We start from the raw sequence: 10,905 nt of genomic DNA on the forward strand, positions 1-10,905 counted from the left end.
TGAAAACTGGTTTCACTCTCTTTTCATATTCAGTCCTATAAGCAATATTGATTCATAAGAATGGCTATTGAACAGWCATTTTCAGATGGTAGCAGTGATTAATTTATTAAGAAAAATAAACACATTTTATGTTGACATTAGTTTCAGGTTGAATCAATTATTCCTTCTAACTGGGTTTATGTACTACACTCACAATCTGTCTTTAGTGCTTTCATTCAGGGAAGCAGTGGTGCAATAAAAATATAAAAGAAAAAGATTCAAGGAGCAAACCCAGGTTTACAAATGGTTATTGTTCAATACTAAGCGATCAGTAATAATCTAGAGGTTAAAAAAAAAAAAAAAACCCAAAAAAAACAAAAAAACAAACAAACAAAACAAAACAAACCTTAAAAAAGGTGTAAATTGGGTATTAAGATAATTCAGCTCTGCCTAAGAAGGATGTTTCTTGTAGTTAAGAACCAATTACCTGCTAAGACCCCTGRGGCCACCTGGAATTGTAATGGATTTTGGTGTTGAATTGTAACTTATAATTTTTACCAGTGCTTTTCTATTTTCTTCTGCTTGTGGACACTTCAAGATTTATTTTTTTTTTCTAACTGGAATAGTAGACCACACATTAAACAAGGTTAAATCATTCAGAGGATTAATAACCAGGTACTAAATACCAGAATTTAGTCAACAAGCCTTGAGTAAAATCTGTAGAACTAGCAGAATTCTAACATGCTGGAGGGTTTGTGGTTTTTTGTTTGCTTTCTTTTAAAAMTAGATTCATTTCAACCTGTTTTCCCCTCCCAGAGACAAAGGAATTTGAAAAAAATACTGCATCTWGTAATGCTGAAAGTATGCTTAATTTTTACAGCTTTCAGTGTTCCTTCACAAGAATAGAACTGCTGAGAATGTCACCTTCATGAATCTTGCCAAAAAGGAAGGCAATTTCTAGTGGCGTTGAACAGGGAAAACTAAACTTTGAAGCTGGCTTTGATTTATATCTCTGAGTTAAATACCTAATGTTCCTWAATTCCTGGAGGGAATTAAGCACCACAAAATTCACTGTTATTGTCTTAGCAGGAAACATGAAGCCTATAATAGGGAGATCTGGGAAGGGTGGAGCAAAGACAGGCCCTTTGTGGTGGTGTGGCATTTAACTGAGGATTAGAGGGGGATTCCTCTGTTGGACCAGAACTACAGCTATAGGTACTCTGACTCTCAGGAGTCAATATCATCACTTTTTAAAAAGTGGAGCAAGAATTTTGTTGAAAGTTTAAGCAGTTAGGATTAAGCACTTTAAAAAATTCTTTTTTCATAACTGTCTGCATGTATTTTAATTGACTCTTGGAGAAGAGACTAGGACTTTCTCAGTTACCTGCTCCTGACCTAAAAGGCTACATGAAAAAGCAGATGTCTTCTTTCCCTGAAGCAGAAGTATTCGATTTTGGGTGCACAATCCCATCCTCTAAGGAATACTAAGTTAGTTTGCTGACAACAYTAAATTGGGAGGAAGTGGTCACAGCACCAAGCCTGACAGAGTTCAAGAAGTGTCTGGACAATCGCTCAGGCAAATGAAGTGATTGGGATTTTCTGCACAGGGCCAGGATCTGATGATCCTTATGAGTAGGTTAAATTCACAGTGTTTAACTCATAAATATTGGAAATTTCCTTGTGGGGTGGCTGGACATTTATCATGTTATGTCCTTTGAAGGATATTTTTTTAATAGAGTTATAGAATGACTTGGATTGGACGGGACCTTAAAGATCTGTCATGATGTCTGAATGCTTGAGCTTGCTAGATGTTATCCCTCCTCTGGTCTCAGTAATATCACTTAAAACGTCGTGTGACTGTCTCCATGACAATAATGAATTCTAAAAAAAGGCCATTATCTAGAAGAATAGAATGAGTACCCAGACCTTCCAAGAGCTGGGCTCACAAAAGGACAAGAGAACATCTAGTTAAGTAAACATGGCAGAGAAATAGAATTGCTTGTTACAACATAAGACCTGCAAAATAAAGACAGCTGGGTAAATGGCCTAACCCACTCAGTCATCCCACCCTATTTGCCATCCTGAGAGAGAGTAAAAGGACAAGTGCTGCCATACTCTTCCTCATGGTATTGTATTTAACAAGTGTATTTTATATGTAGCTGTGGGTGTTCTCTACATATGTTAGGGACAAGAAAACTGACTGACTAATAGSCCAGCCCAGCARCAATGTGYTGGTTACAGGCATTGCCATTTCAAWATATATTTTGGGAGCTGAAATTCAACATCATGTAAACAAATACAGCTCTGTTGCACAGCCATATCTCAGCTTGGTTCTGAGACTGGATTTCMAGGTATGGTTTGTGTTGTGTAAAAATATTTCTGGCAAGAGAGATACACTGCATATATAGAACTAAAACATGAAGAATAAAAGCTAATAAGAATAACAAGAATATMACAAGAATAATAATGTTCTAAGGAGAATAACTAATATAATTTAAATTACAYTTTAACAGTAATCCTCTAAGTTATCTAGTTGAAGCAGCAATTCATATTAAGAGTACAGTTAAAATCATTACACAGAACACCTTTTCCCATATCCTATAGTCTTCCCTTTTCTCTCACATTATGGTCCAATGTTCCTCTTGYCTTAAGGTTGTAGTTTTCTTCAAGCAGGAGCTGGGGTGGTAGCTGTGCTGAGYGGTCARCTTTTGTTTGTCAGTTATGGTGCAYTGAAKTAGGAAATGAATTGAACTCAATAAAACAGAATATTTGCTTTGGAAGGGATGCTCACTGATCATTCAGTCTAGCTGCCTGACTGATTCAGAGCTGACCAAAAGATAAAACATATTTTTAAGGGCATTGTCTCTTGAACACAGAAAGGCTTGAGGCATTTCTCTTCTGGAACTTTGTCCTGTGTTTGACCACCTCTCCATAAGAAACACTTCCTAATTTTAAGTCCAAAACTCACCTCCCTTTGTCACTGTGGTGTTTACAGTGCGTGAGTTTCTTCCTCTTTTTTCTTGGGGTTCACTTTGAGTTATATTTAAATGTTTTCTTATTGTAGTTTATCTCCTTATCCCTTGTCCCCTGCTGAGGTCAGAAAGTTGTCTGCCCCAGCCCCAGCTGATATCAAGGGCTGCTTCTCACAAGGCAGTGCCTCCCCAGGTTTGCCAGACCTTTRCCATTCTTGGTGTTCACAAAGCTTCAGCTTAGATAAATATGAAGCAATAGTTACTTTGCCACCAGTTAAATACAAGACCCAGCTGACACCAAAACCGAGACATGACACCCTGCAACACCACATCATATCCAGTCTCTCTCTGTTTATGGCAAAAATCCTATTTCCTGGGTTACAYATAATTTTTGTTTATCAGTTTGTATGCCAACATTTCTGACAGTTATCATGACCAGCATTTTATTTACTTATCAAGATAAAATGTCTGATTAGGAATTTAATTTAATATGCAGTTTTCAAGTTGAGAAGTTGAAAATTTTCTCTCTAGCTCACTGGGCACATTGCCACTATTATATCTCCAGCCTTCAGGTGTATGATAAAGTGGATGTGCAAAAAATAGTGAGTGAGGATGCTGAGTGTCAACAATGAGTATTCAAGATTGAAAATCAATAGTACATATGGACAGAAAAACACATAACTGCTGGCTGGAAACTGAAAATGCTTTTCAGTTTTTGAGAYCCAGCTCTTTGAGAGGAGTTTCCAATCAGGAGTAAGGAAGCAGATGTACTTGCTTATAAGTGAAYAAGAATATAAGGTCCATTCCCCTTGGGACTAAACAACCAAATTCTCCTGTCGGTAAGAGCCTAAAGAGAGCTGAGATTTTCTGTGGCTGACTCAGATGATCTGGTACATCAGCACATACAGCACCGAATGAGTTGTCTCAGACCCTATTAATGGGGCTGGAAAATGGATATGTTCATATATATTGATTTCTCAATCAGTATACTCATCCTAAGTAATGGATTAGATATCAAAACTGGAACAAATGAGCTGTGTGGATTTTATTTCTACAAATTTCTACTTCTACTGTATTAATAGTAAGGATGCTATTAAGAAGTGAATATTTGTACTTTTCATTGAGTTGCGTCTTACCCTCTTGAATTAACAAAGTGCATTTTTATTCCATTTCAATATGAAGATTGCAACTCTTGAAGTTTCAAAGACCAAGTCAAGATTTCCAATGAATCTGTTGGGATGCTGGGGAGATGGCAGCTCCCAGGGATTTCAGGGGCTCTGGGGTCAGCAGGGCCCATCAGACAGGGCCTGATGCCCCASTTTGGTCATGGCAAGGTAAGTGGGGGACAGGAGCTGGAAGAGGGCAAAGAGCAGAGTTGTGCTGACACTTCCTGACAGTCTCTCTCATTACTCATCCCCCTTTATAGTCTTCACACCAGTATTTTCCTCACAGATCATACAGGAGGTAGTGACAGAGGACACAGAAGACAATAAAACTCGCAGCAGCTGCTTGGAACATCTTGAAGCCTCCCTGGCAGAAGTGCACTGCTGACAAGAGCCCCCTGGCAAAGCAGAGCTCCACAGAGATGGCATTTGGTCACTGATGTCTGCAGCTCAGGTAAAGGCACCCCAAGGCTGCTGAGCTCTGAGCAGCCTCCTTTACTGACACACTGCTCAAATGAACTTAAAACAACTAATCCGTCCATGAATTAGCACTTGCAGCCAGAGCATGGCAATAATTTCCATCCTGTAAGTGGAATTGTTACAAGTAGCTGTCCATAAATAATGTTTTCAACTGGATAGAGATCACGAGGCAAATCTCTCCCTTGCCCATTTCGTTGCCAAATGGAGTGTGACTATTTGCAGAGATGGAGTACACTTCTCACACACCCACTAACACACAATAAWGGAGGATAATTGCACAACTTACCTGCTAGCAGAATCAGAATGTAAACAGTGAGGAGGAGAATTAATTTGAGTCATTTAAAACTAGCACTGAAAGATTATTTGTACTAGCCAACATACTTCACCACTCCATTTCTAGGAATGCATTAATAAGCYCTTTTTTGTTTTGTTAATGCTCAAGCCCTGTACACTCAGTATCCAACAAAATTAATGAGGCAATTATTTGGCGAGAAAAGGTAACTCAATAGGTTATCCATTAAGAATAGTCTAATAAATACTCACAGCTTGGACCTATTTCAGCATAAATTCAAACTCAATTGTAAAGAAATTTAAGAAACTCAAAAAGACAATTCCTTGAAGAAATTAACCCAAATATATTACTCCTAAGTCCCACCACAAAATTCAAAAACAGCTTCAAAGATAAAGTTTTGAAATTGGGTTTCAAATGTGTAAGAGTGTGAAGTGATCTAATTTTCTATGAGCACATTTAGAAGATGGTAAGGAAAATAAGAAGTTGCAAGAGGGCTAGTGAAATTTTAGGGAARGGGTGTCAAGCATCAATTGAAGTAAAATGAAAGATTAAGGTATTCAAAATGTTCTGCCTTTGTTCTTACACTCTTCCCTGGACATCTACTTGTGGCCACCAGAGGAAAAAGGATAGCTGAACAGTCATTGTTATGAAAAGTCTACATAAAAAATTGTTAGTTTAACATTAAGGTATTGAATCTAACAAGGAAGCACAATTTTATATAACAGAAATTAARTGAAAAAGGAAGATGTTCTGTATCAGTATTCTTGAGCTGGTGCAGTCCATCTGACCAGAGTTTCCTCGTGTATTTGTTCCAGGATAAGAAAGAGTTCCCTGGATACTGACCTCCAGCTTTAAACAGGAAGTTGAAATTAATATAACCTATATTTTACCTGCGCCCCTCACTTTATACAATTTACATCTCTTATTACTACTTTTCATTAAATTTCTTTAGAATTAGCAAAATTAATTTTTATCTTTCATATCAATCATGTCCTTATTGTACTCACTGAAACTGAGGAATTTGGACCAGTTGGAGAAATTTCTTGTCATCATCAAATACCCTCTCTTCCTCCCCAGAGTATAATTTATAGCTGAAAATAACTCCCAAAAAATCATTAAATCGTTCCTGTGATTATCTGCCTGTCTATTTTGTCAAACTGAATATCACTGGAGTTCACACTTTTAGCTGCTGAATACCCACAAACATATTCACTATTTTGGGACGAAAAAAAAGTAACAGAGAGAAGTGGTACAAAGTATACACCATAAGTCTGGGTACCTTAACTTACAGTCTTGAAGCTGCAAGAGCCCAAGGAAGTTAATTCAGGCTGAAAATRTTGTCCTTAAGTCACCGGGCACTTTTTTTTTTCCAATGACTTAAGAACAGATGGCCAGCCTCAATCCAAAATTTCTTTTCTGAGTTTGATTCAGCCCCACAGTGCAATTTGTAAGTCGTGTTTCCTGATTAATTTTAACCATTCTGCAAGGGAAGAATGAGCTTTGATCTGCTTTCAGGACATTTACATTTTTTGTGTGGTTGTTCTTAGACAAAATGTAAATTAATGCCATGCAGGACAGGCTATGGTAATTATGATTATTGTAATTGGTTACAAAATGTGAAAAGAGGAAAGTGGGAGTGGGAATTAAAAACTAGAGCAAGATGGAGAATATCAGCTTCTAATGTTATAGATACAGAATGTACACTTGGCTTGCAAAAACTTCCAGATGCTTGTCAAAGAAAAGTGAAAACAGGAAATAGAAAATCTGGAAGATTTTAAATACAGATGTAAAGAGACTGAAATTTTAAGATTAAAAAGATTAAACTATGTGATCCCAAAAATTTTAGCCAGCATGTCCAGTTTCTGAATAGAACATGAGAGATATATATCCTACAAATAAGAGTTTCCAGAACTTCTAAGGACTAATTTCATTCAGGTCTGAAAATCCAGTCAAAATGCAAGGARTAGCTGCTCTTTACTCAAGTCACCTTTCATACCGATGGATTTCAAGATTAGAGAAGATTATTAAATCATGCTGCCTTAYACACTTTCACAGACTAAATAATAAACTTTCAAGTACAAAACTAAAACTAAAACTTAAAGGTTTTAATCCAATGTGCTTTAAAAGCAGTCTTAAAGTACTTTATAACTGAAGMAAACAAGTACCTTTTCTGCATCAGGGAAGAGAGGGTTAACTATCCTCACCCTTTTATTTAAGAAAAAACTTTGGGTTTTACACTGGGAACTTTGTTATCTTCCATTCTTCACATAACTGCTGGAGAGAAAAGAGTTGTGCTGGAACCTAAGGAAATAAAATGTCTAATTTAGCTGCCAGTCAAGGGGTGACTGAAGGTTTTCTCATAATCAACATCTTTTTAACTCATCTAATCACTAGTGATTTAGCAAGAATTAGATAAACTGCAAATGGGCACACTTTGCCAAGTTTATTTTTTCTTTCCAATTTTCCTAATATGGATTAATTATGAAAATTGAAATATCAGAAAACATGGAATGACCAGTTTTTTTGTATTTAGACAGATTTGGCACGTGCAGTTTGATCAGGTGATGGATTTGTGGGGAGTAGAACAGTTGCATGAAAGTCTCAAGTCATAAATGTGGTGAAAGCAATGAAAATCCTTCAGTGTGAATMCTGCAGTTCAGGAGACACAGTGAAAGTAAACGACATTCATTGTCAACCCAATTTTTTTTTTTGTTAGCTAGACTTGCAGACTTATTTCTTTTAGAAAAACTGCTGCTTAACTTATCTTCCARTATCAGAATAGGAGGTAGAATGCTACAATATATAAAGATCCACAGTGTGATTTCTCAACAAGAATAATAAGGAGCAGATTTGCCAGATTTTCTCAAATGTACCTTTTTRGTTCAAAGAACTTAGTTAATTTATGTCTTGTGGATAGGATTTGCTTGATCTGCACCTGATACTCCTTGTGTGTAGTCAATCATTTAGAATATTGCTGGAGGCTCCACATGAACCACTTTCTTTTACTGCAAACACTGCAGTCTCTCAAACAATACAAAACATAAAGAAAAATTGTCCTCATGTATCCCTGAAGTGGCCTACAATTACATCACCTTTTCCACATTTACTTTTATTTTTTGCTATTGTTGTAGATCTAATTACATTTTAAAAACATCATATTGCCAGAAACATCAGAATGATAAAAAGTTTTTGTTTTGTTTTGTTGTTTTTTTTTTAATTTACTATGAAGTAATTGATGATCTCAAGAAAGAGAACACAAGGTCAAATTAGCATATTTAARAGACTGTTCAAGTACATAGACAGCTACATCAATTAGAAGGTAGAGGYTAATGAACCTTAACATTTAGTTGCTTTTTCCATCTTATGTTATATTTCTTATTCCATAGAGAGAGCTTTCAAGACATCTTTTCATCTGTCCCAGGCCATCCCCTGATACAGAAGCTTCTAATAAAGTTTCTCTGAGTTCTGAGTCACTACCTGGAAGTTGGTGACATTTTATCGTGCCAAACTCCACCATCTTCAGGAGGATACAAGCATGAATTTACACAGGTTTTTTCTTTTTTTTTTTTTTTYTGAATCAGATTGCTTTTTTGTGTCAGGRRCTGTRAGCATAATTTAAGTCAGATTTCTCAGTGTGAATTTAATCGTGATTATGGGGGAGGAAGCAGAACCCTCTTGCACTTCTTTGAAAATGGAGTCTGTTAGAGAAGACTCTAAATCAAAGGGTCTGACACATTCTGCCATGCATGTGAAATAATCCTCTGCCAGAATGCATTAGTGGAGTGATGAATTATGCACCAGAGCCTTCACTACACCTAAGATTAGAGTGTGATTCTTATTCTAGTTTCACATATTTTTGTTACTTCAAGAGCAGTAACAAAATCCCTGCCTTTCCCTCCTCCACAAAACTTCACAAAGCCAAACAAATCAGATGATTTTATATCTGAGTCTGTCTTTTTTAGTTTATTTCAGGAGTTCCCATTTCAATTGGTGTTTAGATTTTAGATACTAAAACAACTTTTACCTGTTGCTGTTATCTTCACTGAAAGCATTAATTAGTGAGAATAGTGTGAAGGCAGTCAAAGTGCCTTTATTTTTAAAATAAATTCAGAGGAACACACTTGTATGTCAGCTGGTTTCCATCTCTAAAAGCCCTGGGGTTTCACTCTGAGGTAACTGTGAAACAATTCCATCAAATGGAATTCACAAAAGTTATCTTAATGGAGAGGCCAGTAAATATATTTATTACAGGTCTTTGTTCTATGGCAGAACTTAAAGGCTGAAGTTGAGGGCAGGACCCACTTAGACTATCCAGTGTTTAGAAAGGGAAAGTGCTGTCCCAAAGAGGTAATGGAAGAAGTTATGAAGAAGACAAATTACCAAAGCCACATGGAAAATTGGTAGCAGACCAACACATTAGAAACCCATTTATCTTGTTGTCCCTGACAGATTTTTTTCTAGTCTCATGGACAGAAGATTATATTATRTAAGTCATAAAGGTGATGTTGGGGGCCTGACTTTGGCACCTGCAGGGTCTGTGGCTTCCATGATGGAAACAGAAACTCCTTGAAATAACCCCTGGTCTGGGCAAAGCATTTGCCCACGCACAAACTCTCACAGACACTGACACACACACTGACAGTCTCAACACAGAGCAGTTTTGTCACATTAAAATATAAAAAACAGATGGAAATGTGTGCACAAATACTTTACTATCAATTGGCGCTCCAGCTCCCATCATCCCAGTGACACAAGTAATGTATCTTTCTCTCTGCTGTTGTTCCATGAACACCTACCTTGTGGACACGCAAAAACGTGAATAATCTCCCCATTGCTGCTGAGTCACTCTCAGTGTAACACTTRCCTAAATATGAAATGAATCACAATAATGTGATGTGAGGGCAGGGCTCCAGGGGAGCAGAACGTGCTGGGGATAACTGGAGGTGTGTGTGTGTGTGGAAATAATGCTGCTGGACATCTTCCTGAAGGAAATAGTTCAACTCTGACATACCTAGAAAAAGGGAGCTTACCAGAGCAAAGAAAAGTCATTCATCTGGTTGGTTTCCACGGACAGAAATGAAGCAGCAGAGTCTGATCCAAACCATGGGACATCCCTGGCTTTCACAGCATGGAAAAGGGGAGGACTGAGAGCAGAAACAGAAAACCAATCCTTCTGAATTAGKCATTGCTGGAGAATATAACCSAGGAGAGAGTGTTGTGTTTCTGAGWAAGGCAGAGTGACCTGGCTGTTCTGTGCAGTCTTTTTTTGCCAGAAGTATATTATAAAGATGTCTATGACATCTTTATCAAAACCAGGAGAAGGACAGGTTTTGRTGGCTGGTTTTCCATCCAAATATTTTGGGCATATTACATTGAACTGTCTGTTTTTGTCTGGTGGTCAGTGTGAAAAAGCTTGCATTACCTTCTTGGGCAAGAAGCTCCTGTCCACACCATGCACATGTGGCTTGGTTTTGCTTGTCCTTCAAAAGATACTGTGTTTTCTGCAACTTTTGAGCTATATAATATTGAAATGCAGAAGACATTATTAAATAAGCCGTAAACAGCAAAAGTATCTATATATTGCTTTTGCTGCTCTCACTGACAATAACAGTGTGTTTTAAAAATCACCTGGACCRGTTTATARGTTCCCCACAAAATGAATGATATTYRATATYTTTCCTTATTTCCAAACATCAATAATGAAAACAGAGACAGTTCTTGAAACAGTAGTTTGAATTCAAGTTARCAAGCATAACWTGAAAATCTCAAAGTGAAAAATATRTTCTACTTTAAATTTCCCTAACATCATTGTTTTCAGATAGTGGGTATGACAATAGCTCRGCATGCAAACAGGACCACTTTGAAATATATATTTGGGCCAAAAATAAAAAAAAAAAAAAAAGTGTAAGAATAACTACATTCTTCTGGGAGCTCTCTAAAGTGATCCTGGATTCTAGACTGCATTCATAACTCTGTCCTGTATTTGACATTAAAACTGTCATTTTAAAATTTAGAACCA

The sequence above is a fragment of the Malurus melanocephalus genome, unplaced genomic scaffold, assembly GCF_030028575.1.
Source record: "Malurus melanocephalus ecotype Western Australia unplaced genomic scaffold, MMel_1.1 scaffold_478, whole genome shotgun sequence".
In the NCBI taxonomy this organism is placed as follows: Eukaryota; Metazoa; Chordata; class Aves; order Passeriformes; family Maluridae; genus Malurus; species Malurus melanocephalus.